This window comes from Anopheles ziemanni, chromosome 3 (assembly GCF_943734765.1).
Source record: "Anopheles ziemanni chromosome 3, idAnoZiCoDA_A2_x.2, whole genome shotgun sequence".
In the NCBI taxonomy this organism is placed as follows: domain Eukaryota; kingdom Metazoa; phylum Arthropoda; class Insecta; order Diptera; family Culicidae; genus Anopheles; species Anopheles ziemanni.
The window spans coordinates 15,307,581-15,320,575 of NC_080706.1; positions in this window are offsets into that span (position 1 = coordinate 15,307,581).

Here is a 12,995-nt window from a genome sequence, read left to right on the forward strand (position 1 = left end):
TGGGATCATCGCTCTTTTGCCGGCTGATACATGAAGGCATTTTAAATCAAAATACAGATGATTACAAAATGATGGTACAGTAGTAAGTTTGGAAGAATCCTCATCATTACCCTTCCCGTCCCACTGTCCACCCTGTGTCCGGAAACCCCTGAGAGAGCAGAGATGAGATGGCATACCGTTACGAAGAGTGCTGGAAAATTGTTATTGCCGGAAATTTGAGACGAAAAGTAATGGAACACGGCACGACTGCAAGTGCGTCCTTTTTGGAAGCGACGGATTGGAATAGATCTTTATTGATTTTTCGCTCACTATCAATCGAAAAAGACTGCTGCTGAATTTAAAAAACAAAAAAAAAACAAAAAAAAAAAACACATAAATCAATTTATTATTGTGTAGATGATTATTAAGTTCATATTTCGTACGTATTTAAGGAGACAAGTAGATTTTATTCAGAGAGACGCGTGGAGGAGAACGGCAGCGGCGAAAAGTTCACGCTTGCAACGAACAGATAAGGGATTGAGATTCTAAATGAAGCATTCTCGTGTGACCTTGCTTGCTTAATGGGAGCTACAGCTTGACCCGAGGTAGATTGGATTTATAAAATCAACAGATCCCACACATCCATCATTTCGTTACGACGCATTCGAGAACACCAAAATGGTTTGTACATACAAAACAACTGCTACCGACCGAGGTGCAGGTGCGCATAATTAATTCAACCAGGCAATCGAAACATGAAATAAAACCGGTACATCTCCTCAAAGCACCACTTAGAGCTAGAACGGTTTAGTGAAACACATTCCACTTTTGCCAAATTGTCAATCGCGCACCAAGCAATGGCACCGTGGAAGGAAAGTTCGTTTTCGGCTGTGGTCGGAAAGTAATTTTGGCAAATTTTACCATCCCCTACAAATTTGTTAAACCCGTCCTTCCCCATCACATATCTTCCGCAACATGACAGGTTAGTTCTAAATCATTAGTTCTTATAATTAGTTCAAAACACACAGGAAACGTTAGTCACGGGTGAAAATTATACCTGTCCTTTATGGAGAAGCGAGAAAAATGTTATTGAAAAATAAACTCCTATCTGCCTACCAATACAATACTGGACGCCCCGAGGCAAGGTGTAGCCATATACAAGCATATTAAAAGTGAAATATCATTATTGTATGACTATAACTCAATAAAGTTGAACGAGCAGGTTCACGATTTATAAACTAACTAAACTCGAAACTTGTTTATCATCGCTTCCTTCGATTCTGTTATGGATGCGCTCTACTAAGACCACAGTGAAACAATAAAAGAAAGAAACAATCAATCACATGTGCTGCATGTTCCGACGTGCGCGAATGGACGTCAGATCAAATCGGGCGTTAAAAAAGGACAATAAAACAGGCGAAAACAAGACTCTGCAATGGAATTCTCTGCCGCCTGCGTCAATCGGCTAATTTTAGGAAGGCGCTTTAAAAATACGATTGTGGTGTGCCTCTCAATATACAATCTTTGCACCGTGTTCGAAAAGATCGACCGCGTCTCGACGGCCGAAACGGTTCTACGGGTGTGCGCGAGAAAAAAACTGACCAACACTCTCGGGTCACCGTTGCATTTGGGGTTTTTTTTTTCATTTCTAGTTGTTTTCATCATTCTCGAGATTTTTGCAAAAGTCGGCGGACGAAAAAACGTGAGCATGTGCGCGCCGTAAATTACTTGTCCCGAATTCTTCTGCGAGTGGAGCGGAAGAAAACCGGGACGCCGGTCCCTTGTGGTTCAAATTGCTCAATTCAGTCCCGGATGGTTTTTTCCTCCTTCTTGTTGTCGTCGTTGATCGAATTTTAATTGTTTATTTTTAGAACGTGTGCTTGTCTGCATCTATCGAGAAGTGGAAATCCCGTGCAGAACGCCATTGCAAACCGTGCAAATTGAAATGCATCACTTCTCACGTCCCCTCAGTCCATATAGCCCCGGTGGCACACAGTGTAGGTTGCTGATGACCACGGCACGTTCTGGGTGGTAAATATTTGTTTCATTAAACCTGCCCCACAATGTAACTTCTATTTAATTAAGCATCGCTGATGACACTCCTTGCTGTCCCCAGACCGTGAATAAAATAGAAAAGAAAGATAATTTGTCGTTTTAGTTGTGGAAATTGTTTGCTCTAGATTATTGAAATACCTGTTTTGGTGTGAAACGCGTGCTTCCCATACAAGCGAACTATTCGTTACTCGTTAAAGCAACAAACTGAAATTCTAACCCTATACGAATGAACTACGGTGCATGGGAGTTCGTTTAGAAGGAAACTAATGATCCATTTTTAAGCATTTGTTATGTGACCAAACAGAATATAAGAAACTGGTTTTCCTTAAAGTTTCCTCCGTCAGTCTCGTGCCAATAGAGTTGCCTCTTACCAGCACAACGTCTGTTGAAAAATGTTAGAGGAGGGCACGTCTTACTGCAAGCAAGCAGAAACATTTAGAAAAAACCCGACCCAACTGGCCGTCCACAAACCGTGTGCTCACTTCTAGCTCCTCTAGAAGGAGGCAACCGATGGACAACCGGTTTCTAGCACATTCCGTCCGGTCGAGAAGTTGAATGGCCCGCCGGAGCAAAAATCTCCAACGATTCGAAACACAGCTTCCCCCAGCGCCAACCGTGGGTTGATGGACGCAACACTATACATACGCCGGCTTAACCAAAACCAGCGCAAAAACCTGTTCGGAGTGCATTAGGTGTAAGTTATGGATGTAATATGAGTAACTAATAAAAATGCCCAACAGAAATGGCGGCGATAGCTTGCAGCAAATCCGCATTGGACGCAGGCTATATCGTACTTTAATTTGCAACGAGGCAAATAAACTCTGCCATGTAATGGAGGTAAAGTTTCTCTCCGGGAAATCTCCTTTAAGCACGGGATTAAGTAGGTTGATCTCACAGCACCCTTCCCTTTATAAGAGAAACAGCTGCCAAATGGATGCCACAAATTGCAAACTTCTTCTAACTTGATGCAACAAGTGGAAAATTATTCAAACTATCCCACACCTCAACAGTTGTGTCCTTGATGCTTTTATCTTAGGAAATCAGAAAAAAAACCGTGTAATACAAATATTATTTTATCTATACCGATAAGACGATATCTAACGCTGCTATTTATTTAAAAACAAGCAATAAAGATAGCGCTTACTAATATTTGCCACTGTGAGCGTCGACAGATGACACGGTATTGATTCCGAATGATAGTGGAAATGATCATATTGGAAATATGTTATTACTAATATGATAACGAATGTCGAGGACGTGAATGAAGCAATCACAAAGTATAGAAATCGAATGATGACTCACAGACCTCATAGCGATCGGGATCGAACAGATACATGCACAAAGAACTGATAAATGGCTCTAGAAAACTGATCAACTATTCAATGTCCACCATTTTTATACAAATTCCTTCTTCAATACGTCAGGCAGGGATTCTCCCTCAACTCTGGTTTGTAATAAAATCAAAGAGGTATATTCTACGGGATAGAGCAAGTTATTCTCGGCCTCACCTACACACCTGGCAGTAAAGTACGGGCCGTGATTCACGAGATCTTGGCGATACCATGTGCGCTTCCCTTCGGGTGTGACCGAGTTGCGCGTGCTGTTTATAGCAACATGACCACTATTCCAATCCTAACCTACCAGACTTAGACGAATGTCGTGGCTTAAGGCACACACGCACAGAGAGGCACCTCGGCACAAGACAACACGTGACCTAAACCACAGTGAGATTGAATTACTATTTGTTCCCTTGTGAACGATGGTGGCAATAAGCAGTGCGATTGTTTACCCTTGGGAGCGTGTTTGGCTTCCCGGCTGAAGAAGAAGGATCAGCTTCTATTAATTCACGGTTCCAAGTGGGAACGTTTACATAACGGATCACACTCCATATCACCAGGAACGCCTACCCTCCTGTAGGCACAATTCGACAGCCAAGTGACAGGTGGTGGACGTTGGTTGTTGTTTTCAGTTTAGTTCAAACCTTTTGATGCTAATTACAGCTGGGAAAATTATACCCCACCGTGTAGGAGAGCCTCCTTCCCGGTGCACCCCAGTACCGTACCGATCTGGTTGGTAATTGAGCGATCGATGCGCCACTCGCGGAAAACGGATGGAAAAATTAACCCATTACGGTAAGATCACTCGTTAGGCACGTGCATTGGTTAGTTCGTCAGAACGTAGGCAAGCTCTAGCGGGGCGGGGGAGCACGGATGTTTTCGTGTCGTGCGAGCAGACAGGTGGTACAACCGGCCATTTTTAATGATGCACATAAGATTGCTGGCGGCGAGCGATTTGGCAACCCTTAAAGATGCCGGGTTGTGGGGGGGGGGGGGGGGGGGGGAAAAAATTTTTCACTCACAAAACGAAATGAGCCAACGGAGACGCACCGATGAAGGGGTGGGGGATTGCAGGGTGATACGTTGCAATTTTTAATGGCCCATAGAGAAGACCGCGCACGTTCTCGAAAAAACACGCGGTAGGGGAAAACTAAAAAGGGGTTGCATGCAACGACTTCAACACGCCGCCGAATGCGCGGGCGAATAGTTAAAAATAATAAAACAAACCAGATGGTTTCATGCACAGTGGAAAATTCCACTGCCGTGCGACGAGTCACTGCTGAAGTGAGGGTGAGTTTGAGTTTAGAAAGGCTAGGGCTAGAATTTTGATAAAACAATAATACAAAAATTTAGTTCCAAGCTCATGACGCATTTTGTACTATTACAAGTATGGTAAGAAAAGCGAAAAAGAGAGATTGTTTCTAACTATTGAACAAAGTGTCTCAAAGTATCATGATATTAAAACATCAAGGTCATGGTCTAGTACATAAAACCGCAAAGCAAAGAGCGGAAGTTTTATCACTCCACATGTTTCAGCCCCCTTTTCTTAGCATGAATTTGAGATGAACCTCCTTCACGATGGAAGAGTCGAAGAGACTCGGAATGACGTTGTGCATTTGTCATCCTTTGCGCTACGGCTGAAAGTTACACCCTGCACCCCGAACCCTACAATCAACGGTCGACCGACGGGGATCATTATGACCGGGTCAACATCTACTGTAACCACCACTCCTGGGGGGAGGCACTGGGAGTGTTCTCTAGTGGCGCCAGACGTCGTCCGTCGCCGAACGTAAAACGCATACGTTGCAGGGTGCAGTCGTGGATAAAACACCCCCCCACACACACACACACACGATTACGAGGGGATGGAAATGCCAGAACGAGAAGCTACGGAGCGGTGGGGATACTATTTTTAGCCCATAGACCCCAACGAAAGCTACACCTTTCACAAGGCAACCGACGTTGGGTGAGGAATAAGGAAGACAAGGGAAACGGTGCATGTCGTAAAAATGGTGAGCCAAGACGCCACAAGACCCGCCGTTAAATGAACCGATGCCCTCAAAACTGGATCATTTCTAACGCACAACACGCGATACAAATTCCAGAACGGAAACAAAACGGACAACAGCAACAGCAGCAGCAGCAAAGGTTCCTCAGAAAACCGAAATCAACATTTATTCCGATGCGTAAAACTCAATTGAAAGATGACCCTGGACTTGAAGGGACTGCGTTGGTCTGCGCCGTATATACGGTATCCCATTTGGATGTCAACAACTACCGAAGGTTAGAGAAGCATGTACTTATCATTTGAACCCCCCTCCCTTCTTTTGCCCATCGTCAAACGATAGCCAGTAGTAATGATAATGGTTAACCATTTGTCCTTCAAGGACACGACCTACTAGCTAACAGTTCTTTACGGGTTCTGGCTTAAGTAGCACGTACGTGCGTAGTATTTTTGTTATTTACATCATATTGCATCAAATAAAAAAACCATCACACGTTCTACTCTAATTCACATGATGTAATAAATCCCACGAAAGAGATAATTTAGAGATCTCTACATTGGACATCAGGTACGGTTGTCACACGTGCCTCATAACTATTACGAAACGCACATGTGTTGACAATGAACAACCCCAGCTTTGTTGTTTACGTTGACATATCCAATTGGCAGTTCCGGAAGAAGCGTGCCTCATAAACAAACCTTTGCAAGGTCAGTTACATTCGGATGAGGCTGATAACGGTGCGCACGATGGAAAAATTTAGGCTTTCTTTATCGCCATCAGGAACGATGTTTCTTAGATGGTAGGTCAGTGATAAATCGGTTATTTCTTACCCTTTGCTCTAGGGATGGGAATTTTCCACCAACGATCGAGCTTACTAATGCATGTTTATTTGCTGGGTAAGTTTTGGAAAAAGTTTTCAATTCCCATTCCGAGAAACAATACCGTCGTGGTGCATCGCGGAGGACGTACATCATCCTCTGGTGAATCATCAGCCACTTGAGGGTTCCAGCGAACATTCTAGGTCGCCATGGGCGAGTGCGTTGTACAGGACACCAACTTTTCGATATGACGCAGACCTCTATGATCTATCCGGCATCCTGGAGTGGCCGGGTGCCTATGGGGCGGATATTTTGCGTATCATTCCACTCGACCGAAGCTCGGCTCAATTGATCACAATTGATATCGTTTGTGTCGTCTTGTTGCGAAATGGCCAAATGCTGCGACATCGCCTCCGGTTGGCACACTGTTCGAGGGGCCAAAGGAGGCCATAATCCATTAGTGACGCCAAAGAAGTGGAGCCACATGGACCAAGTGGAGCTTGTATTTGCTTTAGTAAATTGCGCCCATTTGCGTGTCGACCGGAATGCGTCTGCATCCGCGTATAGGTTCAGGCTGGAATCAAGCTTGAGAGCTAGCAGCAAAAAGTGACCAATTTAAATTGATACAGCGAGCAGGGTGCGTACATCAATCGATCGCCATACAGTGATCGGTGGCGATCGATTTGCGATCGTTTCGTTGCGCCAATTACCGCGTCGCCAGGAAACTGATTGAAACTGGTTTCGGTGGAAAGCTGGGTGTGGCCATAGACGGTGGCATTGAGCTTGAATTCTTCAATGAAAACATTCGCTTCCCCCCCGGGACTGCCAATTGAAGCGACGCTAACGATTAGGTATAGGGATTTTTGTTTCATTTATGCGAACTGCGTCGTGGTGAAGATAGTGAAGCAAAAACATTTCAATGGATCCGAACTGACAAAAACATTTGAGATGAATTGGAAAAACGGTAATCTCAATTACCTCATAAAATATAACAATAAGTTATTTCATAAACAAAATCGCACTACTCGCGTAATACGATCTGTCCAAGAAAATATTCTCATCGCTTACATAATTTAATAAGCTCTAACGTTCAAAATATTGATTGTTTGGCATCAACTGCGTAATAAATGTAGTTCCAATAACCAACTCATATTGCACCATCCAACCCAGACTTACTGCCCCGATGGCGTCGGTAATCCAGAACTAACACAACCCCTCGGCCGGTATGGGCGGAAACTCCCTCATCACGTCACCCAGAGTACACTCGACGCTGCGTTGAATCCTTATCAGTCGGTTATCATCATAATTGCGAATGATTGCATCAAGCCGGTATTGTTTTTCCATCTACAGCTCCCCGACGGTCCGTTGGACAGAACTTAATTGTCGGAACACGCCACTCGGGATGATGAATGGAGGATGTCATTGTACTACGAAGGTTGGTTTAAAAATATGTGGGACTAGGTTACACACGCCCGCGGTCCGCGTGAAGGTGTCATTGTGAAACTTATCTCCCATGAATCATGTCTTACCCCTAGCAGGTGCAGATAAGGACATCAACAGGGTGAAGAAGAACCGCTCAAAGATGCCTCGGTTTTTTTAGTTATTCCAGCCACGTTAGTTGATGTTTGAGCATTCCACAAGCAACATTACATCAGCGCGAGAAGTTATATATAGTTCCCGGAAGTTCAGTGCTGGTAATGCACAATATACCCTTTTCCATAGAATGAGGTTCTTCCCATTAAACAAACTCATTACATTACATTCATACTTATAAGGGATTTCGTCTCAATGTGGAAATGGTTGGCAATTAAAGATGCAATGATCGTTCAATCCAGTAATATCCAGTATCCCGCTTCAGGTCGCTTTCAACCTGCTTAGCTATAGTCGGTCTACAATTAATCCATGGCACTCGCGGACCAAGACATCAAATTACGTCTCTCCACCCGGGCATTGTTATGAAATATACCCCTCGAGCTCACACAAATACATCTAGTAGCCAGGTATCTCGAGCAGGTTTGTTTTCCATGCGTTACAATAGACTCTAGAACTGTTGAGACAGCGCATGCTACCATTGCACACGAGCGTCAAACACGTGTACACATGAACCGAGTGATACCGGGTACCGGGAATTCGCCACAGCTATGGTGGCCTTTTGCTTTTCAGTATTTTTTTTTTCTCCATCGGTTTAGTTTTACAATTTCGAACGATCGAATGACAGCCGGCAAGCGTCGGCCGTAAAACCGGTTCGGTCGATATACTGTTTACTAAGCACTTGGGCGCCTCCATCCGCACCAGATAAGTAAGCCGTACCGTGTTAAATTGCTCAACAACCGATAAAGCCACGGTTCGGAAAAGTCATTTTGAGACGAAAAAGAAGGGAGGTAAAGGTGGCAAAGTGCGAGCCGTCTGTCGGGTTGTGTTTTATCGTTTGTGACACTCGTTTGCGGTTTCCCTTCGTGCGTCGGAGTTGGGAATTTTCCATTACAAGGTTTCCCGGGAAACGAAGCGCAGGAAATGAATTGAGATAAATCTTGGTTCTGGAATTTTACCCGTTTGAGGAGATTTTTTAGTACTCTAGTTAGATAAACAAACTACAATTTAGGGCTGAAAACCAACCATGTGCTTCCGGGCTGCAGTTATAGCGTATCTCGGTTATAGCGTATCTACGAATACCAGTTCGAGCCATTCGATGACCGAGCGGAACATGATGACGGTTGCAAAACCGGTTCTAAGCAGTATCGCGCGAACCTTATGCTAATCGTAAATGGGTTTGCGGAAGAGTTCAGGGAAGATTTCTTGGTGCGAATCTCTTAACTTTGAGATACGCCGGGAATTCCCGGAAGGGTACGTGTTTTCTAGTAATTTGAAGAATGCACAAACCGGTTCTGTAGAGGGATGAATTTATCATTTTAAATCACAATGTTGAAGTGCATCAAATGAGCAAGTAACAATGAAATGGCGAAAGTGAGTTTACTTCAAATATTTTATCACACTTTTTGTCTCATACTTCCAGCACTTGAGAATGTATCCAGGATCACGATTCCGATTGCGCAGCGCACAGGAATTGTGCAATCAGTTGAGGGGCTACTTGAACAAACCTAGCCGGCAGCTGCATACACGGCAAATAAAGTGCAGTGTCAACAAGACTGCAACTTTTCCCTTCCCTTTTCTACTCAACCTATCCCGGAAAGAATAGGCCGTACCTACGTAACTGACTAATACTTTCCAGCTCGTTGCGCAATCGTACACCGTTTTTTTCCGCTTACGCGTGTACGAACACAAGCCGCATGATATTTGAAAGTGCGAAGTTTTAAGGTTTACCCTCAGGCTTGGCATAAGCCCAAGACCGTGTTTCACATTTCCTTTTGCAAAATAGTTACGCGAAAGGGACCAATCTATTACTCATCTTGGACTTGTGTTGTTTGATGTTTCCACTTAACGAAATATCTCCTCTCTGTGTAAAACCAGGGCGCGGAGTTCGTAGTAACGACGGCACTCTCGAGTCATTTATACCGATCAACGTCAGCATCAACGTGCCCATCTCGTGCGCGCATAAACTTCCGCTATTTCATAAATACTAGGTAAAACGGCCCGGTTACACGGCCCCGTTACAGGACCCAGTTACAGGACTCGGCTACAATGCCCGTTTACAGGGCCCGGTAAACCGCGGTAACATGGCCCGTTTACAGGGCCCAGTAACACGGCCCGTTTACAGGGCCCGGTAACACGGCCCGTTTACATGGCCCGGTAACACGGCCCGTTTACAGGGCCCGGTAAACGGCGGTAACATGGTCCGTTTACAGGGCCCAGTAACGCGGCCTGTTTATAGGGCCCGTTGACAGGTCCCGGTTACAGGGCCGGTAACACGGCCAATTTACAGGGCCCGTTTACAGGGCCCGGTTACATTGCCCATTTACAGGACCCGTTTACAAGACCCGTTTACATGGCCCGGTGACACGACCCGTTACAGGGCCGGTAACACGGCCAATTTACAGGGCCCGTTTACAGGGCCCGGTTACATTGCCCATTTACAGGACCCGTTTACAAGACCCGTTTACGTGGCCCGGTAACACGGCCAATTTACAGGACCTCGTTACACGGCCCGGTAACACGGCCCGGTAACACGGCCCGTTTGCAGGGCCCGGTAAAAGGCCCGTTTACTGGGCTCAAACTTATGGATGTAGTTTTATTGTTGATTTTATTCTGCGTAGGTTATTTTCATCACGTTGCAGCACCACCTTTCCCAAGAGTAACTGCAATTTTCGAAAAAAATCGAAAATTTCGAAAAAAAAGTCTATTACAAACTATGAATGAAACTGTGTAGCTGTAAACTGTAAACTTTCCGATTTGCTTTGTTTTATTTTACGGCAAAGTAACCATCGATAATCAATGTAACCATCGATTACCAAAAATCAGAGCGCAAGGAAAATTTCCCCTTCCATCCTGCATCCTTGGTATCCTTAGCAACACAGTATAGCGTTATAGGGGAAACTAACGCGTTAGCAGAGTGCATCTCACTTTCGCCCTCCTTACGCTCGCTTTCCATGCTATTGCTATCTAATAACAACGTCACGTCTAACTGTAATTTAAGAGGGCGACTAGGTAAAACGGCCCGGTTACACGGCCCACTTGCAGAACCCGTTTACAGGGCCCGTTTACAGGGCCCGGTACCAGGGCTCGTTTACAGGGCCCGTTTACATGGCCCGGTTACATGGCCCGGTAACACGGCCCGTTTGCAGGGCCCGGTAAACGGCGGTAACACGGCCCGTTTACAGGGCCCGGTAACACGTCCCGTTTACATGGCCCGGTTACAGGGCCCGGTAACACGGCCCGGTTACAGGGCCCGGTTACATTGCCCATTTACAGGACCCGTTTACAGGACCCGTTTACATGGCCCGGTTACATTGCCCATTTACAGGACCCGTTTACAGAGGCAGGTAACCCGGCCAATTTACAGGACACCGTTAGATGGCCTGGTAACACGGCCCGGTAACACGGCCCGTTTTCTGGGCCCGGTAATACGGCCCGTTAACAGGACCCCGTTACACGGCCCGGTAACAGGGCCCAACCTTATGGAAGTAGTTTTATTAATAATTTTATTCTGCGTTGGTTATTTTCATCTCGTTGCCACCTTTCCCAAGAGTAAATGCAATGTTCGATTCGAAATTGTCCCCAAAATCACGAAAACGTTTCATTTCCTTTTGTATGCCCAGAGAAAACGGAAACTATTTTACTACGATGGTGCAAACATTATTACGCATACGGTAAATGGGGGTACACGGTGGTGCAAACATTTTTGCGCATACGGTATTTGGTTTCCCTTAGCAACAGCATAGCGGTTAAGGGGAAATTTCTACGCTGTAAAGGGGAACCTAACGCGTCAGCACAGTCCATCTCACTTTCGCCCTCCCATCGCTCGCTCACTTCTCGCTATTGCTATCTAATGCCAACGTTACGGCTAACTGTAATTTTAGAGTGGATTTACATCCATCGGTGACAGTTCTCAGTAGACATTTTAATTGCACACGAGCTGCATCGGCTGACGCCAGATAAATATTTTTTTTTTACTCAAACGTTTACCTTCTATGTAACCGGCCGGGTAAACCGATGCCGGGTTGACGGCCTTGGCTCGTGAGAATTTTTGCGCACACGACTTGGGCGCCCCCGAGATTGGCGCCAACGGCTCGGAATAACAGACGCCCGAATCGAAGACCCGCACTTTCCGTTGCCAATGGCAACATTAATCGGTTTCGGTTTCGGTTCGCTCTGTTAAGCACATGGTTTAGCACGTGGACGGGAAGTGGTTTCTATCGTCTTCAGATGCATGCACTACTCAAATGCATGGGAGGATTTTTCATTTAATCTACTGCAAATACTGCAACATTATTGATAAATTACATACTTCTCAACTGAAACTAACCTTTTTGCACATTCAACATTCAGCATCTGAAACTGTTGCTACTATCCAACGGTCAACCAAACATGATTTTGCACCCTACATTCCACGGCTCGTGACGCCAATGAACCACGACAAACTGTGCGCGAATGCGGAACATTTGCGCACGTTGTCGACGCGGACGTTACCAGTTTTTGCCGCCAAAGTATCGAGCCTCCAATCCGAATGTTATGTGATACTCTCGAAATACCGGTTTTATTGCCATTTGCACGATCTTAAACATATTTCCATTAAGCCTTATCTTTTTCTTTTTTAAGAACTCCTTGATTTTCATTTAAAATTCATCGGTTTGTGCTAACACTGACTTTTTATTATACTTGTTTGTTCACTTTTTTTAAATCACAAATCAGTTTGCCATCTATACCATGTTGTTGTTCAACACAAATGCTAAAAATAATCTCGTTGTTGGCGTCCATCAATAACTGTCTCGGAATGCCAGCCCGGGTTTCGGTCCCGGGGCACTGTTTGTTTGGCGTCGTTCAGAGTTCGAAAGGGGTTTTTTATCTTTTTACATCACCCGTGCTACTCCCGTGTGCACGGGACTGTGGGCACATCATGTAAAAATAAATACGGTTTACTGTGGCCCGCTTCCACTGGCCTGCTCTCGGGTGGATGACAGTTTTCGGCTCACATGGTATACCCACATCTGACGGTTTAAGATCTCAAGAGAAGAAATGGACCAAAAAAAAAAAATGGCCCGCCTAAAAGGCGACGATCTCCCGGTCCAAAAGGTTTGTTGACTTAGACATATGCTACGACACACCCTCGACCGGATGCATTAGGATTATGCCAGATGCATGAAGATCAGCTAATGTCGTTGTTAGGAAACATTGGCGTCGCCAAA